This window comes from Lutjanus erythropterus, chromosome 19 (genome assembly GCF_056507025.1).
Source record: "Lutjanus erythropterus isolate fLutEry1 chromosome 19, fLutEry1.hap2, whole genome shotgun sequence".
Taxonomy (NCBI): domain Eukaryota; kingdom Metazoa; phylum Chordata; class Actinopteri; order Lutjaniformes; family Lutjanidae; genus Lutjanus; species Lutjanus erythropterus.
Window position 1 is genome coordinate 19,684,278 of NC_139335.1, and position 9,428 is coordinate 19,693,705.

Here is a 9,428-nt window from a genome sequence, read left to right on the forward strand (position 1 = left end):
TATCAATGCTGATGTGATTTTGATAATAATAGCTAATATTGAATCTCTAACAACAACAACAACAACAACAACAACAACAACAACAACAATACTACTACTACTACTACTACTACTACTACTACTACTACTAATAATAATATACCTAATAATACACCTGATTGAAACAAAGAAAATTTAAGAAATTTAAACAAGACTAAGGGTTGCACCAACACAGATTAATTTAATGTAAGATTATTAAGAATTAAGAATTTAGCAAAGATAGGTTAAAGTTAGTTAATCTAGATTTCCACTGTTGCTGCATAACTTAAACTAATCTCAGTTTAGAAAATGATGTGAATCAAAACATGCTTGCTTACCCAAATTAGAATAATTAAATAATGACATCAATAAATAAATAATGCATTTGTGCGCTGACCTAGTAAGTAGCCAAGCCTATAAAATAAGGATGAAAGCTGCTAATTTATGGTTGCTCTTTATTCCTTAATTAAATGTTAGCCTGCATTGTTTGATAGCTAGCTAAATATTAATGTAGCAATTTGGCCAAATAATATGATATTTAAAAATGGATAACAGCACAGGAAGGGGAAAAAAGAGATAGTCAACAGGGATCTATTGGCAAAATATGTCAGAAGTATGTTTTCATTAGTGTGTAATATCCTGAAAATAAGAAACATCTTTTTGTCAACTTATAACGAGCCATTTCTGTCTACAGCAGGGTGCGGGTTCATGATGCACCACCATGTTTCTACAATAGTTCGAGATAATGCCTTTTAACGTTTCACACACCATAAGTTCTTCTGCACACTTGGAAGGGGAGAGTGAGGCGAGGTGTTTGGAATCTGCAAGCTCAATGCTAAATGCCTAACCTTTTTTGTGGTGATAGAAGTCAGGAGATCTGGAGCCCATGTTCCATGTCTGAATCATGCCGAATGAAATAAAACTTTGACGTGCTTGTGGTGCTGGAGGAAAACTAGAGGGGTCACAGCAGTCATTTAAACTGAGAGAAAATGAAAAAAAAAGCCTTTTTAGCCCATTTAGATCACATCCCCAGTCATATTGTGCATCTTTTTAAATATATGGCAAAAACAAAAAACAAAAAATCCATTGCTTTGTATTGTTAAATCAAAGATGGTGGAAAATTCCTGTAAAAGAAAATATGGAGCATGCTTACATAAGCTAGAACCAACCAGTTTCAACCAGTTATATCAAGGCACCCACCTGTCAATCAGTCTTCAGCTTTCAGCAGTGCAGAGTCTAAGATTCATTAGTTAGCTTGTAAGCAACGGTGTGGTACGTCAGTGTGTCTTTGGGTGTTCACCAACACAAACCTTGTTCTGTCTCCCTAAAATACTGTGGTTACAGGCCTGCTGGCTAGAAGTTATTCACTTTGGGGAAAGTGGAATCTGTGACAGAGGATTATGCACTCAGTATTTTACAGTGGACTGCTTCAAAAACTAACATTAGCTACATGGAGCATATGATGGGCTGGGGCCAGGCCTCAATCATTAATGTTAATGTACAAAAACACAACTTAATGACTGTATTCCCTGATTTGGGTGAATCTGGATCATATATAATGGAGAAAAACACTTTCTGGTTTTGCCTCTGATAACCAGCTGCTATTAGAAGGCCAATGAACCGGACTCAGCAGCCTCCCAGCGAACACAGCAGACCAGGACTGAATACAAATATCTGTACAAAATGGCGCTTCATCCAATAGTTGTTGAGATATTTCAGTCAGGAAAGTAGTGGACCAATATTGCCATCCATATAGATTTGCATCGGGTTGTTTTTGACATTTACTTGTCTGAAATGTACTGATGAAGCACTTTCACTGCAATCACAATGGCAGATTGGTTTTTACACGTCAGCTTCCACCACACCAGCATGTGGACACATTTTGTAAGGTAATAGTGGGCGGTTGTAGACTGTCTGATGGGCACAGGTGAAAAAATAAAAAGGGCACCCATATCCAGTGAGTCACCAATGTGGCCATAGTCATGAGGAATTTATGGTGAAGCAGTTCCAATCCCTGGTTTAGATTAAAATGGATTTTTATGTGACTTAAAGTATAAAAACTACTGCAAATTATGCAATAAAAACAACACAAGGGGAAATTATAAATATTTAACACCCATAAAGGCCAAATAAAAGGGCATCCAAGAGGCCACTTTTGCTGTGAAATTACATTATTAGATTGTTGACACAACAATCCCCCCAACAATGTCCATTTTGTAGCTATTGGGGAATTTGAGATTGCATCCCACAATCCTCCTCAGCAGGTGGAGTTGCCCATGTACATGCAAATCTCACTGAGGACTACAAGGGCTGGAAACAGCAGCAGCAGCAACAACAACAAAAGATCTGACCACCAGGTCCATTTAGAAGCTGTTCTGAAGCTTTGAGTCATCTAGTAAAATGATAATTTCAGTGAGGTAACCAAAAACAAACCCATTTGTATTTTCAGGTAATTATACACACACACACACACACCAAAAAAAATGTTCCATTTATGAAAAAAATTGCCAAAATATCCCAGGGAATCTTATACACTAGTCCTTTAATCTACATTTTTTTTTTTATCGTTCATCAGCTAAGGACTCCTGTACTCACAGGAAATGTAACTAGAATTTCCCATCAAAATTTACATTTACAGACAGGGACTGTTTGAATCATAAAATCTTGACAATCCATTGAAAATACTCTAACTTAAAAATGAGAGAAATATTCCATCGGGTCATCAGACTATTCTAACCCATTATCTACCGTGTGTATCGTATATACTCATACACTGCTGTGGGACTGATGCGGCATATTTGACATGTGTTCATGGAGGCTACTGTAGAGCGCCTGACGTCACTCTGAGAACAATGAGGTGGTTTTCCTGTTTTAATCCAGTGTGTTACTCCTCTTTCCCCCATAGGCAGGCGGATGACAAGGAAAGGAATGCAGCAGATTCAGGGGGTCTGTGGAGCGGAGAGTCGGAGGGGGACAGAGGAGGCGGCCCTTTGGACAGCATGATTCACCCTCTACTTTCTCTTTCTGTGTGTGTGTGTGTGTGTGTGTGTCACTAGCAGACACATGGCAGGCATGCTGATAGAGCCGGAGAGGAACATTCTGGAAAGGCCAGGGATGGATGAAAGAAAGACGGACACACAGAGCTGTTACAACATGGGATATGCAGACAATGAAAGAGTGCAAATGCAAGATTACTGGACATACATTGTTACCCAGCGACAAAGCAAAGGGCGTCAGCGGAGGATTTATACACACACAGCTGCAAATAATTACTGCAGAGCAGTGGTCTGCATGAGAGACTTTCACTGACCACAACATTACAGTTAAGTTCACAATATAGCAGACAGCAGCTGTGGTGTTCCACTGTACTCCTGGATTGAAAATGCCAGGTGGCTGAAGAATAAAAACAGCATCATGTGATATCACAAAAATACAGAGAAGTAGTTCAGCACCTGATTAATATTGATCATACAGCCTCAAATGCACAACAGAACATGAAGCATGATGGATAAATGTGATAAAGGGGGGCAGCGGGTCTAATAGCGAGATGTTTGAGGTTTTATCCACTAATAGATCTGAGGTATGATATCTTATCACTGTGTTTTACAGCAGGAGCCTGGGGGTGATTACTGAGAGTGGTAAAACTGAAAATAGTGTGATGAGTGCCAAGGTTATGTCCTCTGTAATGTTTCTGGGACTTTGGGGACTTTTATGGTCTGAGAGGGAGTTTATGTTCTGTAATTACGCATGGCGGGAGTGTGAAGAAGGCTTTGAAACTGAAGCACTTAAGTTTTTTTTTAAACAACGTTGAAGTGTGAACACTCGCGCTGAAAACTGCACATGCACACACTGCAAACTGATTAAAATGTCTTACAGTGCTAACATGAGATGTTGTGTGGGAATTTCAGTTGAAATTAAGGGATTCAAAGCAGTTAAAGTATGAAATACTGAGTACTGAAAGTAACTGAGCAGTTTATTAAAGAGTAAGACTGAATGGATTTTTTTATTTAAAAAATGTAACAACGAAGGGATTTTGTATGTCTCCACCATAATTATATACTGGCAGTATGGAGAAGACCTATTAAAAGATGATATCACTGATGTTGAAGTTTGTTCTTATGTTAATGCTCTTACACAGGTGGAATTTGTGCTCATGACCTCAGTATTTTACAAAATCCTGGCGATGGCCCTGATGAGCTCAGTGCACCAATAGCTGGCTAACAATTTCGTTAAAATACAATAAAAAAAAGAACACAGAAACATTTTAATAGACATCAGTAGCCCGTTAACCTTCCACCTCATCCTATTAAAATGTAGTGAGAGTTTTTATTTTTGTAATTTGTAATGTTTCTAAGATTGCAGTGTGTCATCAAAGCATATCAGATTACTATAAACAGTCTGTTAATGTAGACAATAGAGTTCTGCATACACAGGGACATGCTCATTTATGCACAGTCGTGCTTCCCTCTCTCACACACACACACACACACACCAAGCGAGGGTCTTTATAAACATTTCACAGAGAGAAGAAGAAGCACACACATGGAATTTGGACACTTTATTTGGGCATGATGGGAGAAGGGAAGGGCCTGAGCTGACTGGGAGAGGGATAGAGATGTAATGTCTTATGAGAGAGGAATCCCTCACACTAAAAATAACAGACTACAGCCAGATATTTACTGTGCGGTGGGCTTTACTGTTTACGCTGGCTCTAAGTTCATCTGACACATAGGGCTAACAGGCTACCTCTGGATGCATTTATTACAACATGTCATGTGGATGGTAGCTAAAGAGTGAAGAGGCCTCGTTTAAGGAAAAGACAATAAATGTGTCACAGTTTTATCAACCGGAGGGAGAAAGTCTGTAATAATGTGCTTTTTATTTACAATATTTTTTACTTTAAATAGCTGCTGGCATTTTATGAGAAGAGCTTAGTTCGGATGGCAAGATCATAAGCAGCCCAGCCATCCAAACAAAGGAGCAGTTAAACTGTTTGATGATTTACAATTTCTAATTTCTAAAGGGCTAAAAATACTGTACGCTCATGGCACATTCAGGGAAAGTTTTTCAGAGTGAAGAGATTTATCAGCAGACAGGCATCTTGGATGGCGGGAGAGCTCCGAGCCGAACGTAGAGATAAATGTTACACGAGGCTGAGGACAAATGATGAGTCAATGAAACTTTGATAAAATGCAGAGAGAGTTTCAAGGACTCAAACTGTTTAGGAAGAAAGATGCGAAAAACACAGAAAAGGGAGGGAGAGGAGGAGATGGAGAGGGAGATTAGTGCAGTTTCAGAAACTCAGAAGGGCATTTCTACAGTAAGCTGCTTCTCCCTCCACCCGCCGACCCCTCTCCTCACTCCACTCTGTCTGGCTATTTATGGTAGAAGTCCTCAAGATCCTACGCAGCTCAGAAGGAGTTCTGAAGGCTGAGTTCATGGCATCATAATTCCAACCTGTCGCTACAGGAGGACAGGAAGCTTCAAACAAACCTGGATTTGGTCAGTAAAATCACAAGCGTCAGCTCAGACCTCTTCAGTCACAAGTCAGTGTGCTTGCCTTCAGTGATGCTCGCTCATATCCTCATATTTATACCTTTTTTTAAATGAAGTTTAGGTTGCACTTTATTTTACAGTACACTAATAAGAAATAACAAGCTGTATTTTGAATTAAATTAGCCAAAGACTAGAAATAATATGTTCTTCATTAGACAATATTAGACTGTTTATTGGACTTAATTCACAGGTAATTAGCAAATCACACATCTGCTATGTCTAAACAGATGTCTACCTCTTTAATCAAATCACATTACAATAAGTCTAACTATAATTTTGGCCTTTACTTTATAGAGCTGGGTCATATTTTGTTTTTCTGTGGGGAAGCAGCAGATATGTGATTTCACTGTAGTGTACAGTAAAGGTCTGATGTGATTTGTCCCAAATTATCCTCTAAGAAAGTCTTCTTTCAGTGGCTACATGTTACGTGATATTTTTTTTTACTGCATTCATCGCTTACAGCTTTTAAAGTGCTTTCAACAGTTTCATGTCATCTGTTCCATCTCTTTCTCTTCAACTGACATTTCAACTCCTTTCAGTGTTGTTGAATGAAACCTTGAAAGAGTGCTGCGTTTATGCGTGGATTATTTCAAAAGTGCAGTCAGCTTCTATTGAATATATACTTTAAATGACATAATAAAATAATTTATTGCTGGGGACAACTACATGTTTTTTAGAAGTTGGGGTTGACATGGCGTCTCCATCCACTTAGGATGTGCGCCCGAGCTTCAGACGACACTTTAACTGACATCGTCTTTCACTTCATACGTCTGTACTGGCACAGATTTCTGTCAGGACTTCCAGTTCAATTTATCACCCAAACTTTCATTCACATTTCATCCCTTGTCAGCGCTTGAACTTCAAAAAAAACTCAGCACTTTCGCTTTGACTGATATTACCTTCACTTAATGATCACTCTTGAAACGACACTTCAACTAAAACTTCAACTTCTTTTAGCTGCTTTCTTCCCATATTTGTATTTCTGTCAACTTCAGCTATAAGTTCAGTTGTTTAGTTTTCCAACTATTTCAAATGTTTCAACTGGCCTATGAATTTTTCGTTACAAGGAACTGAACACTTTCTTCAAAAACTTCAGCCTGTTTCTATTTAGAACCACCCATAAATATGGTAAATCGCACTCATCCATCAACCTTGTGCCATGTGAGGCGTGGTAATGCAGCACGAAATGGGAACTGTCCCAGCCCTCGGTCATTTTCGCACGTCTTGATCTTGGCCCTTACTCACAGGCTGGGACAGGCTCACGACACGTCGGGCTGAGGTAGATGCTGATAGTTAGGTGCTGCTTGTTAACAATTTGGTGCAAAAGTAATTTCGATCAACTCTGGCCAAGAGTGTAAGTACCTTGTAAAATTGGCTCCGTTTATAGCCTCTCCAAAGTCTGGAATGTTGATTTTTTTTTTTTATGTGTTTTTGTTTCCCCAAGTCTGGGAGAGGTCGGCAGTATAAATTCCTCCTGAAATAGGAATATCCTTTTAATCTATTTATTTTTATACAACTATATTTTGCTCAATAGAGTGACTTGAAAGGAATAAACTCAAAACACAGATATCGGAGGGGAAAGAGGAGACTTGACATTTACAGACATGAATTCATTAAGTTTAAATGTCTTACAAACACAGCTGACAGAAAGTAAACACGGATGAGGTGCTGAGGCTCTCTTGCAGAATCAGCCGCACAATGAAAACGCTGAGGTATACCGCGCATTCCTCTTTGTGTTTGTAATGTGATAGTAATTGTGTTGAATCGGGCGACGACAGGCAGTGTGTTTTTAGAACATGCAGGTGTGTTTCTGTGTGTACAGGACATGCAGGTGATGATATTCATCCTGTGCATGAGTGAAGTGTAACAGCAGGGTCCACACTATGATTGTGTGCTGTAAGTAGCAAGAGGAAATTTTCATTGAGTCTCTGTTATGTGACCATGTTTGGTAAAGCTCCTCAGACACGGTCTCTGACCAAGCCCCTTGACCGATTGGTGCACACACACTCTCACACACAAACACACAGGAGATGGTTTCAATCACAGACCTGCTGTGGCTCCGACATCCCCCCCCCCCTTTCACTTTTCACGCTCCTTCGTATCTCTCTTTCATCCCCATTTCAGTCAATCCTCTTTTTTTTTCCCACTTTCATCTCATTTTGAAGGTCTCAGTCTGGACTTCACCTTTCCTTTTTTGTTCCCCATCATTTACACACAATTTAAACATGAAGCAATGTGCCAGATACCAGTAGCTGGTCTTGGCTTGCAGGGGTAAATCTGTCACACCAGCAGCCCAGAGCTGACGGATGACTGGACCGGTTCAGTACACTGCTGTCTGGATGCTTTACACTGAATCCAGCAGGTCATTCCCATGCTGACATCACTGTTCAGAAACCAAGGAAACTGATGAATTAGTGCAAGAGTAAAAAGGAAAATAAGGTTGCTGTATTAAGGTTAAACATTTAAAGAGACAGTTCACCCTGAAATCAAAAACATATGCTCTTCCTCTGGCCTGAAGTATTATTCATCCTCTTAAATAGTTTTGGTGTGAGTTGCCAAATTTGGGAGATATTGGCTGTAGAGATCTCTGACTCCCCTCTAATATAAAAGGACTAAATGGCACTCGACTTGTAGTCCTCAAAGAACACAATACAATCATGTCTCTTTCTAGAGATCATGACCAGGTTGTTCAAGATAATCCACAGACTTTAAACTCAAGTTCTAACTACTCACAGGACACACTCTTTAACTGTCTTTGGCATTTTCATATCAACGTTTCATTTAAGTTTTCAGGAATTATTTTCTTTCTACCTGAGTTCCACCTACTCCTGATATAGATGAGACAAAGCAGACATCTCTGCAGCTGATATCTCCAAAACTCTGTAGGCCAGAAGAAAAATATGTATATTTAAATTTAGGGTGAACTGTCCCTTTTACTGTGAAATGACAATAAAAGAGTCAAGCAACAAGTTTCTCTTGTCTTCAACTTTATTGAAGATCAACACTTTCAAGTAAGTCTCAGCTTTCAGCACTACAGTTACATGATCATTAGTAGTGGTCACTGTAGACGACAACAATCCGAGTCACAAGGTAATGCTCAGACAAGGACCCTAAGGCCTGTGTGTAGTGTAGGCTGCTTCACATTAAAATCTCAAGAAAACAGAAAGACAGATCATAACAAGAAATTGCATTGCATTAAAAGACAAAATAAAAATAGACAAGAGTGAAAGAACATAAGCCACACTGGCAAGTCATTCAAAAGAAAAAAAAAAACTGGCAAGTTTTTTGATTATCAGTTTGTCTGCATTTTTTCCAGTCTTTCTTAAACATGTTGTCATCCTTGCGACACTGAAATTCAATCCATTCTATTTCATTGTACACCTAGGATTTAACTTGAAATCAAGTATTTCAGAAGAACAAAAGTGGGACAGAATACTAGTTGCCTAAGTACCACGTGAAACTTTGAGAAGACCGTCAGAGTACAATGTTGAAGGACCAGATTCTGATGCAGTTTTGTTATAACGTACCTAAGATGACGTCCTGTCATCCAAATCAAACACAAAATATGACCAAAACAGGTTTAGTTAGTACAGTGTGCATCTGGTTTCAATACTTCATCACAGATATATACAGATCTGTATATACCTTAATGCTATATATTTAAATATATTCATTATATAATATAATGATTGTTGGCCTCCCCAAAGAAACAAAGGCAATGTGGTTGTTCTAACCTGATACAATACAGATCATGGCCTTACAATAGCAGCCTTATCAAGTTCATCAATCATTAATTCATTCTATCAATGTTCAAACAGCCCCAGGATGTGAGATACAGCACAAATAGTTCAGTT